The sequence below is a fragment of the Sturnus vulgaris genome, chromosome 12 (assembly GCF_052056855.1).
Source record: "Sturnus vulgaris isolate bStuVul1 chromosome 12, bStuVul1.hap1, whole genome shotgun sequence".
Lineage (NCBI taxonomy): Eukaryota > Metazoa > Chordata > Aves > Passeriformes > Sturnidae > Sturnus > Sturnus vulgaris.
Window position 1 is genome coordinate 20,547,194 of NC_142254.1, and position 21,126 is coordinate 20,568,319.

General features: G+C 51.2%; 1 protein-coding gene across 1 annotated transcript in view; it reads right to left on the reverse strand.

The window, feature by feature from the left end:
• ANKRD11 (ankyrin repeat domain 11) overlaps positions 1-15,504 on the reverse strand; it is a 127,160-nt gene extending 111,656 nt beyond the window's left edge. The window contains exon 1 of the mRNA XM_088172141.1: positions 15,297-15,504. The gene's annotated coding sequence lies outside the window, so the exon portion shown is untranslated. The remainder of the gene's footprint in view (positions 1-15,296) is intronic.
• Between the last annotated feature and the right edge of the window lie 5,622 nt (positions 15,505-21,126).

Consider the following 21,126-nt stretch of genomic DNA (forward strand, 5'->3'; position numbering starts at 1 on the left):
GCCTGAGTCCCTCTAATGCCATCCATATTTTAAAGACAGTTTCCTTACAAATGGTTTAGGCTGTCTGAGCAGCTTGTGTCTGAGCTTGTGCTAATGAGCAGCAGCAGAAGCAGCACATCCAGGGAAAACAGAGCCTGGTGGAGCAGGTGAGCTCCTGTGTCAACATCATGGAATGGGTTGGAAGGACCTTAAAGCCCATCCAGTGCCACCCCTTGCCACGGGCAGGGACACCTTCCACTGTCCCAGGTTGCTCCAAGCTCTGTCCAGCCTGGCCTTGGACACATTCAGGGGCAGCCACAGCTTTTCTGGGCAACCTGTGCCAGAGGCTGGCCACCCTCCCAGCCAAAAATTTACTCCTAATATCTAATCTAAATCTTTCCCTCTTTCAGTTTGAAGCCAGTCCTCCTTGTTCTGCCACTCCAGGCCCTTGTCCAAACTCCCTCTCCAGCTCTCTTGAAGCCCCTTTATCACTGCAAGGGGTTCTAAGGTCTGCCCAGAACCTTCTCTTCTCCAGGCTGAACAAGCCCAGCTCTCCCAGCCTGTCAAGGTAAGCCAAACATCAAAGGAGGAAAATACACTCTGAATGTTAAATAGCTGGAGAGGCAAAAGCCAAGGAGGAAACAAAGCTCTGAGAGCAGAGCTCCACGCGCTTACGCAACGCTCACAGCGAGTCAGCCTGGATCCCAGACCTCAAACACCCCACCGGCACCAACAGCACCAATTCAAGTTCTAACTCGTGGAGAAAATCAGCTACTGAGCTGTTCAACAGCAGGCAGAAAACGCAGCTCCTGCCCCCTGTGCTGTGTGTAAAGCAGCCCTGGCGTTACTGCTGCCTTAAAATATTCCCAAAGTTACCTGGGAATAAAGGCTGGCAGGGAAGAGCAGCATCCCAGAAAGGCTGGAGCACAGGGTGTGAGCATGGTGGAGCTCCAGGGAGGTGTGGAGGGCACAAGCTGTGTCTGCCTTGGGGATGAATCACTGCACTCAGAGGTTGCAATAACTGCAGGAGTGCTCTGAACTATTAGCCTGGCAGGCTCTCATTCCTCCTCATCCCAAAAAAAACCGTGCTGAATTACAACCAAACGAGCCCAGCTCAATGGGGGAAGGTGGCAGAGCAACCCAGAGCTGTGCTGCAAGAGCCAGGAGTGGTCAGAAATGACCCAAAAAGCAGTGGTGGGAACGCTCCTGCAGGAGCCTGAGCAGCACAGAGCAATCACGTGGCGGAGCCAGTGCAGCCTGGGAGAGTTTGCTCCTCCAAAACTTTTCCTCACTAAACAATTCCAAAGCACTCCACCCCATTGCTGGCTATTGTTGTCAGAGAGGGAATTCCAAGCAGAACAATGATTTCCACGACATTTTTCCGTTGGAAGAAGAAAAAGCTGGTAACGCTGCGCAGCAAAAATAAAATTTCCACAGTAGTTCATCCAGTACCACAAGTCTCCTTCCTAAAGGGAACAGATTAACGTGCCTGGAGTCTGCTGTGCAGCATGGATGTATTTTTAGCTCCAAGGATCCGAAGGCAGCGATGTGGTGGAAGCCTCCCAGGCTGGAGTTAGCCATGGGAGGTTCATCTCTCTGCACCCTGGAGAGGGCAGCTCATTAAGAGGCTGCTCAGAGCAGAAGGAAACAATTCACCCATTCCCTGAAGAAATCCCTCTTCCCACGACTGCACACAAGGCAGCTCCTCTAATCTCCCCATCCCCACCCCCCCCCCCCCCAGCTCATCCTGATTTGCACCATTTTTGGGGAACAGCAATGCATTAAAAGTGCTCTTTCCTCCTAGATCTCTGGCACAATTAACAAAGATAAATTCCAAGCTGTGCTCATTGCACAACGTGGGGTGATGAGCTGCTCAAAGTCAACTCGAATGTCCACGAGACTGCAAGAAGCAGAACAACAATTTGGCTCTATAATGTTTTATCTGCAATTAACACTTTTCTATGAGTGCTGCTAAAGCAGCATCAGCTGATTTTGGAACCCAAGTGAGTGAACCTGAAAAATATCATAGAATGGTTTGGGTGGGAAGGGACCTTAAAGCCCATCCAGTCTCACCCCTGTCATGGGCAGAGACACCTTCCACTGTCCCAGGCTGTTCCAAACCCCATCCAGCCTGACCTGGGACACTTCCAGGGATCCAGGGGCAGCCACAGCTTCTCTGAGCACCCTGTGCCAATGCTTGCCCACCCTCACAGGGAAGAATTTCTCCCCGATACCCCATCTAACCCTTCCCTCTGGCAGCATGGGGCCATTCCTCCTTGTCCTGGCACTCCAATTCCTGATGAAGAGTATCCTCAAAGTGAAGCTTCCAAGGCAGTCAAACACTTCAATGGCCACCAAAACCTCTCTGCTCCCCTGGCTACCACGAGCCAATGTTTAACCCAATTACCAGGTGCAGGAGTCCATTCCCAGGCCACAGAAGGTGACTTAGTCACATTACCTTCTACCTACAACAATGCCATTCATCACTAACCCTTCAGGGAGGGACACACCTTTGGGAAAAACACCTGGCAGGTGTGCAAGGATCACTGCCTCAGATCCGGGAATCCAAAAAATGGAATGAAGTGTAATCAACACTATGAATTAGAGAGCAATCAATAATTAGAGAGTTCACTGTTTCATAAATTGCCAGGTAATCTGACTGTCCCATCCAAGAGCTCAGAGATGACATTGCCTGGATGGAGATGGCCTCACCTACCCACCTGCACAGGTGCATTTGGGAATCCCAAAAGTGCCACTGGGGAACACAAATGCTCAATTCTGAGTATTCATGGGACAACAGGCAGAAAAGGAGAGGAAAAATAAAAGTAAAGGAAAAATGCAAAAAAAGCCTACACAAGACCCAAAAGTCATGAGTAAAGCTGAGCCATTTTTCAGACTTTCATTAAATTTAGATTGGCTTTAGACTGTGAATCACATTCGCCCCTTGTGAGCAGCAAAAGAGCACCAACATCACCTGGTGAAAGACACAGAAATGCAGAGGGGATCAGAGCTAACCTCTACAACCAAGGCTCCTCCACACCCACAGCACCCACTGAACTGAGCTTACACACCTCAAAAACCAGCTCGTTTGTAACACTCCCAGCATCCACCGAAGGCAGAGCTACTAAAATCTGGTGTGTAGGTCTAGGAAAATAAAGCTTTGCTTCAGCCCTGCCTCCCCTCCTGAGCCCTTCCTCCTCCAAACGCCTGAAATAGGATGTTACACTACTTGTTTATACGCCATTACAGAAAAACATGCTGGGTTTCTTCATCCTGCATTACAGAACAAAATGTTACCCAATTCCTGCTGTAAAGTACCAAGAAATAACTGTGAGACCATATGCATGGGGAAGCATCCACGTGCTGGAGTAATCCGGCCTTACGTAACCAGCCATGGGTGTCTGACCACAACCAGCAGCAAAGGAAGGGCCACAACAACTTCCCCTTAAAACCCACCCAAAAATTCATCTGGAGGGCTCTGATTCAGGACACAAATGAAATGCATCTCTCTAAGTTACAATTTGAGGTTTGTGCCATCAAAGTACCCAGAGCAAAGAATGCTGGGTGGTTGGTTTTCCCTCCTTGAGCTCATCCCCATTAACCAAAAATGAATCAGTTGTTAATTGGTGAGTTCAGTTTGAACCCATGCCACCAGGATTCTAATCTCAGTAGTTAGAAGGCAGCTCCTTCCAAGGACCCAACACAAAGGCAGAGATCAGCATCCTAAAACGTCAGGAATCTGAGCACCGATAATCCTGGAGATCACAGGGTAGTTCAGTTTGGAAAAGCCTCTGAGATCATCAAGCCCACTCAACCAAGTGCCACATTTACACATATTTTAACACCTCCAGAGCCAGAGGGCCCCTCCCAGCCTCTTTTTCTCCAGGCTGAGCTCCCTGAGCCTCTCCTGGTGCTCCAGACCCTGCCCCACATCCCTTCCCTTCCCTGGACACACAGTCAGAACAGCAGACGAGACAGACATGGACAAGGCAGCCAAAAAACAAGAGGTGTAAAACAGACCCAAAATCCACAGGCAAGAAATTTAACAAAACCCATCTCTGCCCCTTTTCTACCTGCTGGCAGCCAAAAGGAAACACAAAAGCACAGACATTATTATGAAAAGCAAGTCAACTTCTTGCAGAGGGATAAGGATAACAAATGTTTCACTGCTCTGTTTCAAGCGTTCCAGATCTTAAACTGAACCCAGAAAAGAACATTACCAGTTAAGCTATTACAGCAAATGAAATGAAAATTGAAAATCAAGTCTAACCGACATTAAATTTAAATAAATATATCTCAATTCCAGGATCATAATACATAGCTCTCATGACAAAAAACTCCTGGAGAAAGGAAAAACACCCTTGGTAACTCTGAATATTAAGCTACGGTAGCACAGGCATCTCACAGTTTATCTAAATAAAGTGTCTCCTGCAAAGAGCCCTGGTTGCTCCAGTGCAGGCTGCAGTGTGATTAACAGAGGTCCATTAGAGAGGCAATCCATAACCTGGCTCCTGTGAGGAGTCCCTGCCACATCCGTCTGCGTTTCCATGGCAACCAGGCAGGAAAATATAAAGCAAATTACAGTTAAATGAAAATTATTCTCCATGACAATATATGTTAATGCGGGAACATTTGCAAGGCCATTCCAGATAAAATGTTTACATTCACACATGTGTCTACAAAAATAAATAAAAGGCAGCTGGAGCGGCTAATGGATCACCCAAAGAGAAGAATCTGAGTATTTTTTTGCTCCCCCTAAGTTTTAGTCTATTCATCAGAATAAAATTCTTCAAGCTGAAGAACACCCAAAGTCTTTGCCTATTTCCAAACAGAAACATTCTTTAAGGAACAGGTTTTCAGAGGATCTAAAACGCACATTTCTGAATGTTGTGAACCTTTAATTTTCCTGGCTGCAAACAAAGACCACATTTATGCTTCCCCATCCCAGCAGAAAAAGGTTTAAAGGAGAGGTTAAGTTTATATTTAGCGAGACCTGACTGAAACTGGAATAGTGACTTATTTTAATCGGCTATAACTTACTGAGAACTGGAAGGTGTTTTATACCTCAGAATTTGGGGTGGTGACTCCACAGCTGGGAGAATCTTACACCCTACCAGGGTTTAAAGACAGCACAGGCCACTGAAATACTTTCAGAAAAGCCCACAGTTAAGGCTGTAAAAGCTGATCATACTCCCCCACCATCTCCACTTCGCCTGAATAGTCCTTTTTTAGGGAATGCATCTCGGTTTAGGGAATCTATCTTCTGGAGCATGAGGGAAGTTAATTGGAATGAGGCTCGTCAAGATGCAGCCACTTGGTTATTTTTTTTTTTAACTCCCTTGGCTCGTACCCCAAAGAAAAGCCCAGAGAAAGGAAGGAGGTTATAAACTGATTCACAGTCTGTGCCACTGAAATGCCACGTTTTCAGCAGGGTCTAAAATACTGCCCTGGAAAACAGCCCCCCCTTGGCCACCCGGCCAAGTTCCTTTCCCATGGAAATGCTCTGCCTGTTCCACAAGTAACACAGGTGCAGGTTTCTTAGGAAGGCCCAGAAAGAGCACAAGGCACTTTTTGAAGGCGTTTGGGAGAGCTGGGAGCACAGAGCAGGGCATTCAGTGTGCTGGCACATCTGAGCTCGCTCCGTGCACGCTCCCCACTGACCTCTGCATCTGCCTCCGCCTACGGAACAATGCTCGGATCATGGGCATCGTAACTTTTTATGACAGTGGGAAAACTGCAATCTTCTCCACGAGTTCACTCCACCCTGCACATAAAACTGCTCATAGGTTCAACCATAAAGCAAACTCCCTCCTTTGAAGTTGCAGCCGGAGCCCCGCGCACGTTGTAAAGCCGAGCTGGGAGAAGGCAGAGCATTAAGGTTTTACATAACCACCCTCGTGGAAAGCATCGCTCCCCCACCAGCCAGAGCCACTGTTGACAAAAGCGAGTCAGGTCACAGAGTATCTGGGTAACAAAACTCCTCACAGGTGAGCTCAGGTTACCCACAAACGCCAAAGTTACACACCACCCAATATATTCCATGCTCCACTTTCCCCAGGGATCAGCTTCCCCATCATCATTTCAGCTCAGTGCTGCTCCACGGCCCCTCCACAAGATATGCAGGCAGAGGGGTGGAAAGGAGCTCTGGAGATCATCCAGAGCCACCTGGAGCAGGTGACACAGGAACACATCCAGGTGGGTTTGGGATGTCTCCAGAGGGAGAGACCCCACACCCTCCCTGGGCAGCTCTGACACCCTCCATGGGAAGCTCTTCCTCATGTAGAGGTGGAACTTCTTGTGCTTTAGTTTATGTATCTCCATACAACGCACAGAATGCAACTATAAACAGTCTAAAAAAACAAAACCTAACCCCTGCCAATGGAACCCCAGCAGCAGTTGCTAGGATCCTCTGCAAACCTCACTAATTGCTGGGATTGGGTTTCCAGGGAAGCTCCTTGCTGCAACACTGGAGGGGCTGAATGCAGTTTTCACAAAAGAACTTGTAAAACCCCAGGCTGCATGTCTGCAACAGCCAGGATTTATATTCCAGACACAAATCAGATTATGCTGCACACACCGTGCTCCCAGGGCTCGGAGCAGGTGGATCCCACCAGGATGAGCAGCCCTCCTGGATGCCCAGGCTCCAGGGCCAGCTTCCCTGCTCTCCCTGACGGGCTCCACACCCCTTTGAGGGGACCTGTATCAGATGCCTTCCTGTTAGAAAAGTCATTTTCTCTGTAAATGTAAGCAAATGCATGCTAACATGGAGTGATATTCCAAGGAAAACCAGGCAGCCTGCAGCTTTCCTGCAGGGAAAAGGGCAGAAATTCAGGGACACCAGGCTGCTGGGCAGCACTACCACTACTAATAACCTCATGATAGAGAGAAAACACAGGATAAATCCACAAAAGAGAGATTGCAAGAGCGGATCCAAGCAAAGACAGCAAGAGAGATGCAGGAGAGGGAAGGAGCTGCTCCCTGTGAGCACACAGCACCCCAAACATCCCTGCCAGCATTCCCCACACCCCAGGAGCCTTCACCTCAACACACCCACAGCTTCATTCCCCTCCCACCATGCAAAAACAAGGTCCAGCTCTCCAGAGGGAAGAGGAAGATGCAGGAACAACTCAGAGAGAAGGAGAAAGGCAGGAACAGACGGGAGGGGACCTCGAAAGGCAGACAAGCTAAAATTAGAGACAAGAATCTTGGATGAGGAGGACCAAGGCAAGAGCAGAACCTCCATCAGATGAGGCTCCTGGGAGAGGGGAGGGATGGAGAGGAAGGAGAAGAAACATCCTGGTGGGTAAAGCAGACAGAGCACAGGAGGAGGAAATTAAATTCAGCATTTTAAGACTACAGCCTCCAGCTCCCTGACCAAGGAGCTCTACTCAGCACACCAGGAAAGAGCCACGAAGTTGACTTCTTGTCTGATCCCCTCCTCCCTGGACTAACTCAGAGGAATTCGTCTCTCACCACAGAACCAGTTTAACACCCCAGTGCCAGTGCTGATCACAGGGGAAGGGAACTGAATTCACCACGGAGCAGCTGAGTAACACAGGGCACCTCTGATCTCCTGGGAGAGCCAGAAACCTTCCAGGCTGCTGGGAAAATGAGGAACAGAGAGCCTAGAGCCACCACACAGGACCCCAACACGTGCCAGGACAGGCCATGGGCGAGGAGTGAAACCAGAGCAAGACACCAGCCAGTCTAATTCCCAAACCAAGCATATTCCCCTATATGTGGGGACAAGAAACCACACGAATAAAAAAGGTCAACATTCAAGGAGAACAGGTTTTCATCTTCAAACACACACACTGGACCCTTGGGCTGCTGAGAAAGGTGAGGTTTCACACCCTAAATCCCCAAACTTGCTTGCTGCAGCCCAGCTTGGATAAATGGATCTTGCCTGTGCAGAGCTGCAAGATGAAACCAGGGAGACAGCTCGGGGTGGGCAGCAGCCAAGCGCCGTAACCGGAGCAGCCGGTGGTATTCCAACCCCCCGAGCACAGCCAGGAGCAGGATGTTTGTGTCCCCACACACACACACACAAACCCCTTCCCTGCATTACCTACATCTCTTCCCAGCACTGCCACGGCTAATCTCATCCATCCAAAGATATATGGATGTATTATTTATAGACAGGCTTACATCTCCAGCGCAGCCGAGGCCTGACGCAACCGCGGAGCGCCGGTCGGTGTTGTTACCACAAGGCTGACATTTCACAATCTGCCACAGCCATCCCTCCCTGCAGAACGTGGAAAACACCAGCCCCGGAGTGTAAAGTCTATCCCAAAGTGCTTTCCATGGGATACAGTCACTGCCACAGTCAGCAGGATCTCAGCCCTGCCACCTCCTCCTCCCTGCAGCAGCTATCAGGAGACCATTCCCAAAGGGGAACTTCTTGGAACTTTATCTTGGCTCCTCCTGGACCTAACCAGGCTGCAGAAACCCAGGCACTTACCAGTCATTCGGAGCTCCTGGTACAACTTGTTTACACAGCCCAGGTCACAGGATCGGCTGGAAGGTGTAAGCAGGATATAGTTTTTATGGCTCTGAACTCCTGCCCAGATAAGCCGATAAGGCCCCGGCTGGGGGCGGGGAGCACTTTCATGTGTTCGTGATTTGAAAGGAAGAGGCACCATGAACTGCAGCTAAGCAGTTGGTGCTTAATAATGAAGCTTCCATTCACCTCTAAAGCTATTTAATGCCTTTTTTTTTTTTTTTTGGAGTTCCTAATTACACATCCTTTCATTTCACATCCCGATATTGAGGGCAGCACCGTATTTCCAAGCCCAGCCTCTGGCTGCTGAGCCTTCAGGGACACGCTGCCTCCGGATTGTGGTGAATTTTTTAGAGGGTAACATTCCCTTCTTGACTCTGATTCTTCCCCATGCCTGTGACACAGTTTCAGCAGCTTTATGCTGCTCTAAAGGTAAATTATTCGAGACCCTTTCTATTCTGCAAAGCTGTCAAGTCTCTCAAAAATAATTAGAGCCAGCTCCTTCCAGCCTGTGCTTCCCCGAGCCTTCACCCCACCGTGACACCCTGCCAACACCCATATCCTCAGGGAGGACCCAGAGCCCACCACCCAAACAAGGACCACCTCAACATTCACGACAAACCCAACGCAGCACAAGAGGACAGGAGATGCCTTCTCCCTGGAAAAACATCCATTGCCTCACACACAGCTGAGACAAAGCTGCTTTTACACACACTACAAAGTTTTCTACCCTTTCCATTCTCCAAGTCCGGAAATTTCATTACATGGCATTTCAGCCACATACGAAACCAGCACAGACACACTTGCACCTACCAGCAAAATAAATATTTCAGTGTTTCCACAAGATATCCAGTGTTGTAACCTTTGGTTTCCGAATCCAAACGCAACATACAATCAATACCCTGCTCCCGCCACTGCAGTAATTCACAGCAGAAGGTTTATTTTAAAAACACTCATCGGATAAGTTTGGTTTTCTTCGAGACAGGGGAAGAAAGGCTGCCTCCACATTTGGAGAGGATAAATAATTCAATGCCTGAATGCCAAGGGCAGTGTGCACACATCCATATGGCAGGGACAATGCAGACAGTAATATATGCTGCACATCACCACCCTGACAGTGCCTTCAACCCTGACCTAGAAAAAAAAAACAAAAAAACACATCACTTTCTTCTGACTCCAGCAGCCAATTCTCTCCCTGGCATTGCCACCCGTGGGGTTACGGTGAGGAAATGCCTCCCAACCCCTCAGCCTTCCCAGGCTGCAATTCCAGCCCCTGCTCACAGCAGCTATACAGCAAGGAGCTGCACACCTTACCAGGCAGTGAACTCCAGCAAAAACCCGAGGAGATGGAGGCTGCAGACGCCCTCCCTGGGAGCTCACGCTGTCCCAGCCAGCCCTGAGAGGGGTAGGAAAAGCCAGGATGGTTTCTCAGACACGGGGCCCCAAGGGAGGAGGAGCAGAAGGAGAGGGGAGGCTGCTCCTGCAAGAGCCAGCACCCACCCGAGCCCTGCACGGGGCTGCTGAGCCATGGGGCTCCCGTGCCATCCTCGGGGGACCGGGGACCATGTGGGTCATGTTGGACAGACACACGGCCACAGAGATGCCACCGGATGGACACACAACCACCACGACCGTGTGGGACGGACACGGAACCAAACTGATCATGTTGGATGGACACATGACAACAAACATCCCTCCGGACAGATACAGAACCAAACTGACCATGGAGGATGGACACAGGAGCACGAAGGGTCCCACTGGACAGACACAGAACCAAACTGATCGTGTTGGATGGACACAGAATCACAAAGGTCCCACTGAATGGGCACAAGACCACGTAGGATGGACACAAAACGATTTAAATCATGTTGGACCATGTAAATCCCACTGGATGGACACAGAAGAGGGAAGAGGCTGCTCACCAGAGAAACCATCCCTCCTATCCTCCACAGCCCTCAGGGACATCAAACCTGCATCCACACTCATTTCACGCTCCCAAAATTAACCATCACACATTACCCTGCCCCACTGTCCTAGTTTGATGATTTGATAATTTCACTACATCCTACAACTTGAAGAAAACATCAGAATCAAGACAAAGAATTCTGGAGCCCAAAATACCTGATATAATTAACTGCACCTTCTAACATGATTATTTCCTTTCCTGACCCCAATTATTCCTTCAGTTTATTAAAGAGAACTCAAATACAGAGCAACGTTAACACCCCAAAGAGTCACATAAACAGAAAAAAAGTCTGAGGGCACCATTACAAACAGACTTAATGGAACTCCAAGATTGGAAATGGATCTTGAAAGCTGTCAGATCAAAGCAAGATCTTTCTCGTGTAAGGACTGCATTACCCTCAGAGCCACAGAGCTAATACCATCTATAAAAATATTTTGCTCAAATAAGTGAAGAACAGCAGCGTTTCATCTGTCAAAAGGTGCGAGGCTTTTATGGGATTAGCCATTCCACATACAGCATAAAAATTAGAGCAGATTTTTAAAAGCCCCCAGCTCAGCTGACAGAGACTCCACAGCCCGACGTGCACTTGCTCTCTTCACATGTGCTCCACGCCGAGCAGATTTTTCACTGTTATTAGCATTTAAGCTTCTTTTTACTTTTTTTTTCCTCCCCATACTCTCGTAAAAGATTACAAATTGGCATCACCCATAAGCAGCCTCAGCTGAAGCACCACCACCCAGTCTCAGAGAAATTAAGATTTTTTTTAAATACCCAACAGTTGCCTGAGAAAATACACCAGAAAACACCAGTTCTCACACAGGAAAGCTTAAAAAGTGGAGTAGAATGTGCTCAAAACCAGCCTCCAGACCACGGGCGCTGACAGCTTCCCACCCCCCTTCCCAGCAGGATTCCAAAGGCAGCATTTTGCCCAGATTTTAAGGCTGCACAAACCTGCTTAGGACGCTTGTGATTTCAAATAATTGCCTACACAAGCTTTCCCTTAACATTGATGTGAGTATTTTTTTATGGCCGTGCATCGGTGGCACACAAATTACGTAACACTTGGCTGAGAACCCTCCGAAAAAGCAGCTCTGTGCCGCTAATCCCTCACGCAGGAAGGAGGAAAATATTTAAAAGCTGCATACAAATCATTCCTGTGAGTGTCGTGCAGACTGGTTTAAATTAGATGGGGTAAAAATATATGTGAGCTGATCACGAAACACTGGAATCTTTGCTATGGAGACACCGGTTCCTCTCTGCAGCTTTTTACAACCGAAATACAGGGAATTCTCCCCGGCGATGGAGGGAGCACACAAGCACCTTTACTAGAGCTCATCAAGGAAATACGAGGAGAATAACAACCTCCATGTAAATATTTTCCAGTATTATTTGCTTTGCTGTACTGAAAAGCAGCAGTACCTGCCACTACTTGCTCTGGGTCTACCACCATTCAATCTTAATACCCAGGAGGAATTTCAATCCGTAAGGCAACTGCTGAGCCTGAAATTCAGGTACAGGGCAGGAAGAGGGGCAGACCTCCTCTGAAAGCCGTCACTCCATAATTTTACAAAATGCAATTAACCAGCTCCAGCCCTGTGCCTTTCCTTCCCTTGGAGAAGGATTTCTTCACCGAGTAATTAGCCTGTCCCAGTTAAGACTCAAGTCACCACACAACATATTTTCCCCAAAACAAAGCCACATGCACTATTTTTAAAAAAATATTGCCATTTCCTCCCAGCCACTTAAATCTCTTCCCAGCTTTTGGCTTAGTCACTGCCTGGATCTAAAACTCACTGAAACTAACCCACCACTGTGGGAGCTGCTAAAACCCTGGGTTTATTCCCACACTGGAGACACTTCATCATGCCAGAGCACTGCCTCCTTTTAATGTATAGAAAAGCTGGAGGTAAAGGAAAAAAAACCTCTTAGTACTTCAAACACATGTCCAAAAGCCACAACATAAAGACAAAGAGGACAGATTAAACGCTGTAAAGACACACTCGTCGGGAACCTTCCTTTGAAGTATCTGCAGGAAACACTGTCATCACGCAGCCATGTTACAATTACACAGTTAAAATAATCAGCACCAGTTGTAAGTAGCCCATCTGGTTCCCTGGAAAGGGAACACTGCTGGTACAGTATTGATTAACACGACGAGTCTCACTGACCCCAGAGAAATGCATTTGTCTGCTCTGCTGAGCAGCGGAAGAACGCGGCACGACGCTCCGCTTTGTTCACGAGCATTTGGGGGGACTTAGCCCATTAAAACACGAGTGGAAAATAAAATAATCTTATCAGGCTGCCTACCACACGTGAAGGAAGAAATTAAGCCAAAGGGTTTTTGCTCTGGGGTTTGTTTTTTTTAAATATTTCCTCCCCCATCCAAACTCAACCCTCAAACTGGACAATCTGCAGGTTTAAGTCTGAGAAAATGCTGTTGCAACATCATAAAAACAAAAAGCTGCCCATGGGGGAAAAAAAAAAAAAAAATCAGCTCACTCTGAACCATGCTTTTTTTATGAAATGGAGACAGGGACAAGAGACAAGAGTTCATTTCTAAAAGCAGAAGCAGAACTGAACAGCAAAACCAAGCGTGGAACACGAAACGCAACATCTCCAGTTTCCAGCGCCGACATGGCCGGGGCTCCTCGGTCACTATTTACAACAGCAATGAGGCAAGAAAGCCTCGGGAACCGAGGGCTCGCCGTGCCCCAAAGCCCAGCGTGTTGTTTGCTGCGAGTTTCGCACAGCGAGCCCTCGCAGTGACTCAGACAGCCCGGGGTGACACAAGCCCCGGCTCGCCCGGACGGGTTCACAGCAAAGCCCTTCTCCAGGCAAGGATGTGCCCCGGCAGGCCGGGTACCTCCCGTAGGACCGGAGAGTTCTCCCGGAGCCACGGAGCGTGGAAAGCGCCGAGCTCCACAAACCCCAGGGCAGCGCAGACTTGGGAGCCCCGGACGGGCTCGCACGGAGCCCCCCAAGAGCTCGCCCACACACAGGCAAGGACCACTCCACACCTCCGAGCCAAATCCTGCCCTGCCCAGCGCTTCCCACGGACAGAAAACAGGGCACGGAGCTCTGGAAACCAAAAACCTTGCCCAGAGTTTGTCCCCGCCGAGGCGCAGGGCTCGCCCCACATCATGCTCCAAACCACGGCCAGCTCAGGCTATTCCGACCTGGAATCTGCTAGAAAATCCAGCCTGTGAAAACGCCAACTTTTTCCGTTTCTAAGCTAACCAAGTTAAATGTTGAGCTCCTGGTAGGGCGCACACAAAGAATGTATCGATGCCGTTGTGAAACATGTGAGAGTTAATCTCCTTTTCCCTCTCCGTGACTCCGTGGAGTGGTTTTCCCCCAAAGAAAAAGGGAATAATTGGAGTCATTATATAAAAATGTTCCATTTTATGAACAAAACAAAGAAAGGAGAAATACACTGAACTCCAAGTTCCTTAAATTTATATAAATTTCAGCAAAGCACACAGCCACTACAAGGCAGCACAGATGTTTTCACCTAAAAATCTTTGCCTACAGAGAGGGTAAAAAAATGGTGTGTAATACCCCATTTCAGAAGCCATCTCGGGAGGGAATTTTGCTTCAAGAGCTGCCTGGAATTCGCTCTCTGTCTATAGAGCCGTGTCCCCAGTGGTGAGAGAGCACTTTGTGTACAAAACCAGGAGGGGGGAGGAACCCTTTCCTGCAACTGGATATCAAAACAGATCCCCAAGCCTGGAGGAGAAGCCAAGCCGTAAACACACGGCCCCTGTGCCTCAATGAAGGGCCCGTTCTGAGCCGCACACCCCGGACAGCTGCTCCCTCTGGGAAAGGGCAGAGGGCACCGAGGGCTCGGCTCATCCCGGCTCCCTCCGAGGTCATTTGCCTTTCTAAACATGAATCCATCCCCGGCCTGGGGGAGGCTCGTCCTGGGCTGCAGCTGTTTGGGCTTGGGAGGCTTTTCTTTTTTTTTTTTTTCACCCCCTCTCTCTTCCTTTCTGCTAAGGGGCAAAGGTGTCGAGCAGCCCCTCCCCAGCACACAAAGGCTCCTCGGAGGACAGAAACACGGAGCGATTTAAAGATTAAACTGGGAAATAAATAAAAGCCGCGGGGCTGGGGCCGGCTGGGCTCGGTGAAGCCCCGGCCCTGCGCACACACACGCAGGGCTAACGCCTACCCGGGGATGATGAAATGGGAAACGGAAATTACCATTTCAGACAACTTTTGGTATTGTTCCTCCTCACCCCAAAACGCACTTCTCCCCCCTCTCCCCGCACCTCTGCGAAAAAAACATCCCCACCCCAAAAAAACAGGGTCTGGAGGGGCGGAGGGGGGCCCGGGCTGCGGGCTCGACACGGAGCTCCGAGTTCCTCCCACGGCTCCCCGCGAGCCTGCGCACCCCAAAACACCGAGCAGCCCCCGGGCTCTCCCTGCGGCCCCTCCAAACCACCACCCCCGAGCCATCCTCCCTATCTCTGCAGCCCCTTCCCATCCCCTGCCCCGCCGGCTGCCCCCAAACAGCCCCTCGCTTCCTTCGCCGCCCCCCCAAAAAACCTCAACGTCCTCTTCCCACCCGCGCTGCGGCGCTTTCTCCGTTCGAGCCGACCCCGCGCCGCTCCCACCGCGCACCGGGTCCCACCTCCTGCCGCCACCGGTGCCCTCCGGCGATCCGCACCCCGCCCCGATGCCCCCCTTTCGACCTCGACCGCCCCCCCTGCTCCGGGTGGCTCTCCCGGTGCCCCTCCAGGCCGCTCGGTCCCTCTCCGGGACCCCCCCGGCCCCTCTGCCCTCCGCCCCCGCGGTTCCAGCGCACCGCTGTGCCCCCCCGGCGCCACCCGCCCGCCGCCCCCCGGCGCTTACCGGCGCTCAGCGGGCCAAGGGCAGCCCCGCGGCGGAGCGAGGCCTGCGGCTCGGCCGGCCCCGCCGCATAGAGGGGGGGCTGCGGGGGGGTTTCGGGGCGGTTTTTTAGGGGTCCGGGGGTCCCGGGGTCCGGCCCTAGCGCGGGGGGCGCGCGCCGTGGCGGCTCCGGGCCGCGCGCTCCATCCCCCGCGCGCCGCTGAGACGGCGCCGCTCATTGGCCCGATGAGACGGCGCCGTTCATTGGCGGACGCGGAGGTCCGGGGTGGGGGGGTGGAGCCGTAGCACTCCCCCCTCCACCCCGGCGCCGCGCGGGGGGTGACGGGAGCGCGGCCGCGCGCGACGTGTCCCGGCGGCGCCGCCGCCCATTGGCCGCGCGCGCCGGGCGGTGCTTCCGGGGCGGGGCCTGCAGGGGACGGGAGGGGCCGGGAACCCCGCGAGCGGGACCAGAACCGGCAGTGAGACTGGCACCGCAACCGGGACCGGCCCCGTAGGGATGTGCTGTGCCGAGCTCCGGGACCGGGATAGGGCCCCCCAAGGGCCGGGGGGTGAGCTAAGCCCCGGGACCGGGCCCGCCGCGCTGCCCCGGTATTGTGGGATCACCGGAACGGGCGCTCCCCGGTTGGCAGAGATCACGAGGCTGCCAGTGTTGGCACTTGGAGCACCGGCGTGCCCGAAAGTCGATGTTCGGTCAAGGCGCCGGTTTGGAAAACGCGTCAGGGGGTGCTGGGGCACGTGTGACACTGCGGGTGCCCCTGCTGTCCCAGACGGGCACCGCGCTCGGGTCCTGCTCCGGGCCCGGCTCCTTCATCGATGGCGTCCTCATTGCCGCTCCCGCTGCCGTGTGAGCCGTGGCACTGCCCAGCAGGACAGTGAGGAGTGACACAGGTCGGGGCAGTGGTGCTGAGGGGACAGCGCTGCAGTGGCTGCTCCACCAGCCCAGGGGGATCCCTCCGGAGAGCACAGGGACCCACTGCTCGCTCCTGAGCAAACCAGGCTTTGGGCCTCTTTGATCCTTGCAAGTGCTGATCACACAACACCAAAATGCTTTTGTGCAGTTTTTTTATGTGCAGGGTGCCTCCTAAAAGAAACGTTTTAAACATCTAAACAGGTCATTCCTGCTGGATAATGTCAGTCATTCCTTCATTCTCCTGGAATGTTCAAGGAGCGACTGACAGGACTGGATGTGGCACTGCTCTGGTCTGGTTGACAAGGTGGTGATTGATTACAGGCTGGGATCCATTGGTCACAGATGGAGATTGGGAAGGAATTGTTCCCTGTGAGGGTGGGCAGGCCCTGGCACAGGGTGCCCAGAGCAGCTGTAGCTGCCCCTTGGATCCCTGGAAATGTCCAAGGGCAGGCTGGATGGGGCTTGGAGCATCCTTTGATAGTGGAAGGTGTCCCTGCCCATGGCAGGGGTTAGAACAGATGAACTTTGACATTTATCCACCCCAAACCATTCCACTGCTCTGTTGTGTGTCTGTACTTTGTACCACACATGTGTCCCAGCCCCTGTGTGTCACCAAGGTAGCTGACTTCCAGGGAGGAATCCAGTCCATGGAGCAGGTCCCAGCTCCGGTGCCCCAGGGCCCTGGTGTGGGTGGCAGAGCTGGGTCACCACGTGTTGTTTTGGTTGCTGGGGACAGGGAAGCCTGGAGGCAGCAGCTCTGCCCATGACCTCATCTGGAATATTCCTGGTTTTTAATCCCCCCTCTGCCAGGAGCAGGGCTGTAACTGGGATTTCTCCTTTGGCATGTGCAGGGCCAGTCGGGGTCACACACTTGGCAGCCTGAGTGATGGTTCTCATGTGCTGGGGGTGCCACAGGCCCCCAGGAACTGAAATCCCTGTGCTGGGCTCAGGAGCACGTGTCCAGCTCTGCTGTTAAATAACAGCAGGAGAGAGGTTTATTCTGAGCCTGTTAAGCTGGTTCTGTGTTCCACTTAGGCTTAGTCTTTTTATCTCTACCCATCTTCCTCTGTAAGACCTACTAAACCAGTGAAAAGAAAAATGTTGGGGTTTTTTTGGCTTCCTTTCCATTAAGCTTCTTGTCACAGCTCCCTGCAAACGCTGCAGGTGAGTGTTGGTTTCTGAGCAGAGAGGGGACAGATGTGTTTTCATTTCCTAAATATAGTTATCTGTAACTGCTTCCTTGACAACCTTGAATGTCATCCAGGTCAGAGATCCAGTGCTGGAGAGGAAGTTAAACCCTTTCTGTGTCACCCTGACCTTTTTGAACATAACAGCTTGGTTCAGGGAGGAACTTTCAAGTACTTAGAGAAGGGAAGCCGACAGCAGGAACGGGAGGATTATTTCCTTGGGGGCTGTTCTGCTGGTTTGCTGGGTGAGACTTGTGTGATGGGGATGTTTAACCTGCCTGGCTTTGTTACTGTGGGCTGGTTTTTGCTCCTTAATTGCAATACTTAAGACAAAAAAAAAAAAAATTACAGTCAATTGTTGAGCACCTTTATCCTTCGATAAAGGTTGTAAGCGCTTAAATCCTAAAATAAAACAAATACCCTGGTGCTGAGGAGGAAAGAGAACATTGTGTGAGGGCAGGGAAATGAGGCCGCTTGGGGAATGTGCTTTCAGGCCTATTTCTGTCTGTCCCAGTGAGCTAAAAGGACACTGACTTTGGAGACAGAGCTCCTGACCCTCCACTCCCTGCTCTGGCACTGCCTTCTGGGACCAAACTCACCTCAATCCTTCAGCAGCTGTCCTGTGAGGGAAAAAACCATCATGCCAGCCCTAAAGTCAAAAATTCCTGGGCTGTGCTACTGTGGGTGCAGTTCCCTGCTGATTCAGCTCCTTGCAGGATGGAGGGATGGGAATCTATTTTTAATAGATGAAATAAGGTGTGATTTATGGCTGGTACAGGGTAAATCCTGAGTGACCAGTCAGGTGCCAACATTTCAGGCCAAGAGAATAAAACTTTAGAAGAACTTTGATTAGGAAAACCTTTACTTTAAGCTTGGCTCGTGTTTCAGTTAATGTCATCTATTAACATTTTGAAGAGAAATGGGTTTGGCAAACCAAGCAGCCATTTGGGAAGGCAGTGAGGAGTACAGCTGCTGTATTGCAGCAAGAACCTCCCTGGCTCTGTACAGACTCAGTTTTACTAAATAAAGCTGCTTTCAAGCCATCCTTGTATTTCTTTGCTGTTGTTGTTGTTAAGGACTCTCCAACTTAAGCTGTTCCACCTGTTATACCATAAAGAAATAGAAGTGTGGGTTCTCACCTGCTTTACAGTGTGGTGGCTGCTCAGAGCTGTACAAGATGTAATTAAGGCTAAATTCATGGAACAGCTCTCTCGTATTCAAATCTGCATTGTTTTGAAGGTCTAACTCCTCGGCACAGCTTGTTTTGCCCCAAAATCTGTGTGTTTTGAAGGTTTAACTCCTTGGTGCAGCCCAGTGTGCACCCAGCTGAGTCTCAGTGAAGCACCAGGACTGGGATTAGGACAGGCAGAGCCTATGGCCCAGAAGCTGATGTAGCTCCTGTGCCTCCACAGCAGCAGCATTTTTAGATCCCTCAGCTGCTGTTGTGGTGTATAAAGTCTTTTTGCGAGGCTCCCTGCAGGATTTACTTACACCTGTGTGAAGAGTGGTCCGTGGAGCTTTGTGCCTGATGCATCCACAGAGGATGCATTCCGGGGGAAGTGCTCTCCTGCTGCTGGGTAAACGCCTCATATTGATGTTCCAGGTGTGAACTCATGACAGCCCGGCTCTAATTACTGTTTTTATCATTCCTAATGACAGGCTTTAGGTTTCCAGGCTGCTTATGGATTTCAGGGGTGTGGAGTGACAGTTGCTCACTCGGAGCTTAGTGACCTGCGGGCTTTGGAGATGACTTCAGCCACCTCCCGCACACAGATGGATTCCGGGCCTGTCCGAGCTCTGCTCACTCCAGCAGCTCTCCAGAGAGTGCACTCCCACAGAGTCATCTGCTCTGAGTCACAAACAGCCATTTCCCTCCCCCTGCTCTGCCCCTTATCCCTGTCACTCTCCGAGTGCTGCTCCCTCCTCCCCGTGTTAGCTTTTCCGGAGGTTTCTAAGCCCCGGCTGGCAGACGGAGCGGTGGCTGCTGTGGGGTGGCCGAGTCCCCATGATCCCCTGCCTCCAGCCATCTGTCACCTGCCTGTCTTACACTCCCGGGGCTTTAGAGGTGACCCAAAGACAGATTTGTACCCCAGTGCTGTGTCCCAGGCTCACCCTGGGGCTGGGGAGGCTCTGTGCCCCAGGGAGGAGCAGTCAGTGCCATGCTGTTCTCTGCCATGGAACTGGAACTCGCTGTGATCCCAAGCTGTCCCTGGAGGAGTGAATAGGTGTGATGGGTTTGGACTGGCTCATGGAAAAAGGCTGAGCAGCTCTTTCCTGGTGAAGAGTTTTACTGTGCTCAAGGGAAAACCATGTGCTCTCTTAAGCACATCCTTTGTTGCTGACCCTAAGGTTTTCCTGGGTTCTTGGCCATGCTGTGCTGAAGGGGAGTATCTATCCCTTGACCTTGATTTGTCATCTGCAAAGAAGTAATCAAAAAAATCCCATCTGCTGCACGACAGAGTGCTGAGGGATGCTGGGAAATGCCAGGCCCTCAGAGCTGGGTGGTTTGTCCTGCTGGAACAAAGTCCTGGCTTAGCTGCTGGGGGATGTTTTTCATCCTGTAAAAAGTTTGAATTTACCTTCCAGCAGCTTCAGCTCCGCATGTAATCCTTTGATTCATTGATGAGAAGTCTGTGGATGGTGCTATGGCCACCTGATTCCAGGTATCAATTTACCCCACTGGCAAAGTGCTGTGTGGAAATGAGTCAGGGATCAGTTGGGGGGATGAGGAACCTCCCGAGCCTCAGAGGGCAGGAGTGTCTTACAGGGAACATGGAAACAGGAGAGGTGAATTCTCAGACAGAGCAGGGCTGTGTTTCCCGTGGAAACAGACTTCTCTTGGCCTGAAAAGAACAAGCTGTGGCTGCTAATGCTGCTTCCTGCTCCTAACCTGCTCAGGAGATAAACCAGGGATTTCAGCCTCCAATCCAGCACCTTTCCCCGGTAGTAAATAGACGTGGCATTACTGAGTGATGTCATGGCTGGAGCACATCCCAGCAAGGCCAAGCCTGGATCAGGTTATATCTGTCCTCTCAGAATATTGGCTTACTCCCAAAGGAGCATATTGCCAGTCCAAGGGCAGTGACTGAAGCCACCTTTCCCAAGGTCACCTCTGGCACGCACAGCCTGAGCTGCCCATGCAGGGCACAGCCTCCTGACTCTCCTTCCTGGCACCACTTTGTATTGGCACCAGCAAGGCAAAGACCCCCAGCCCTCCTTCATGGAATCATGGAATGCTTTGGGTGGAAAGGGACCTTAAAGCCCATCCTGTTCCACCCCTGCCATGGGCAGAGACACCTTCCACTATCCCAGGCTGCTCCAAACCCCATCCAACCTGGCCTTGGACACTTCCAGGGATCCAGGGGCAGCCACAGCTTCTCTGTCCAGCCTTCCTGGTGCTCTGTCATCTGATTGCCTTTGAAGCACAGTGTGAAAAGAGAGACAGAAATTGTGTCAACTTCAGCTCTGTGATGTGTCTGTAAATAACCAGCACTCCCAGTTCAGCACAGCTTGGTCACATCCAGGTCTGGATCTTCCAGCTGGGAGTCAGTGCAGCCTCCCTGGATTTTTCACGTGGGATCTGTGGGTGGAGGTGCCCCGAGCTGCCACATCCCCTCCGAGCTCTGAACAGCCCTTACGAATTAATGGACACTGATCTGTGTCTGTAAATTGAACTGTTTGATCCAGTCAGTGACACAGAGATCTCTAGGAGTGAGGGGACATTAAGGTGCCAAGG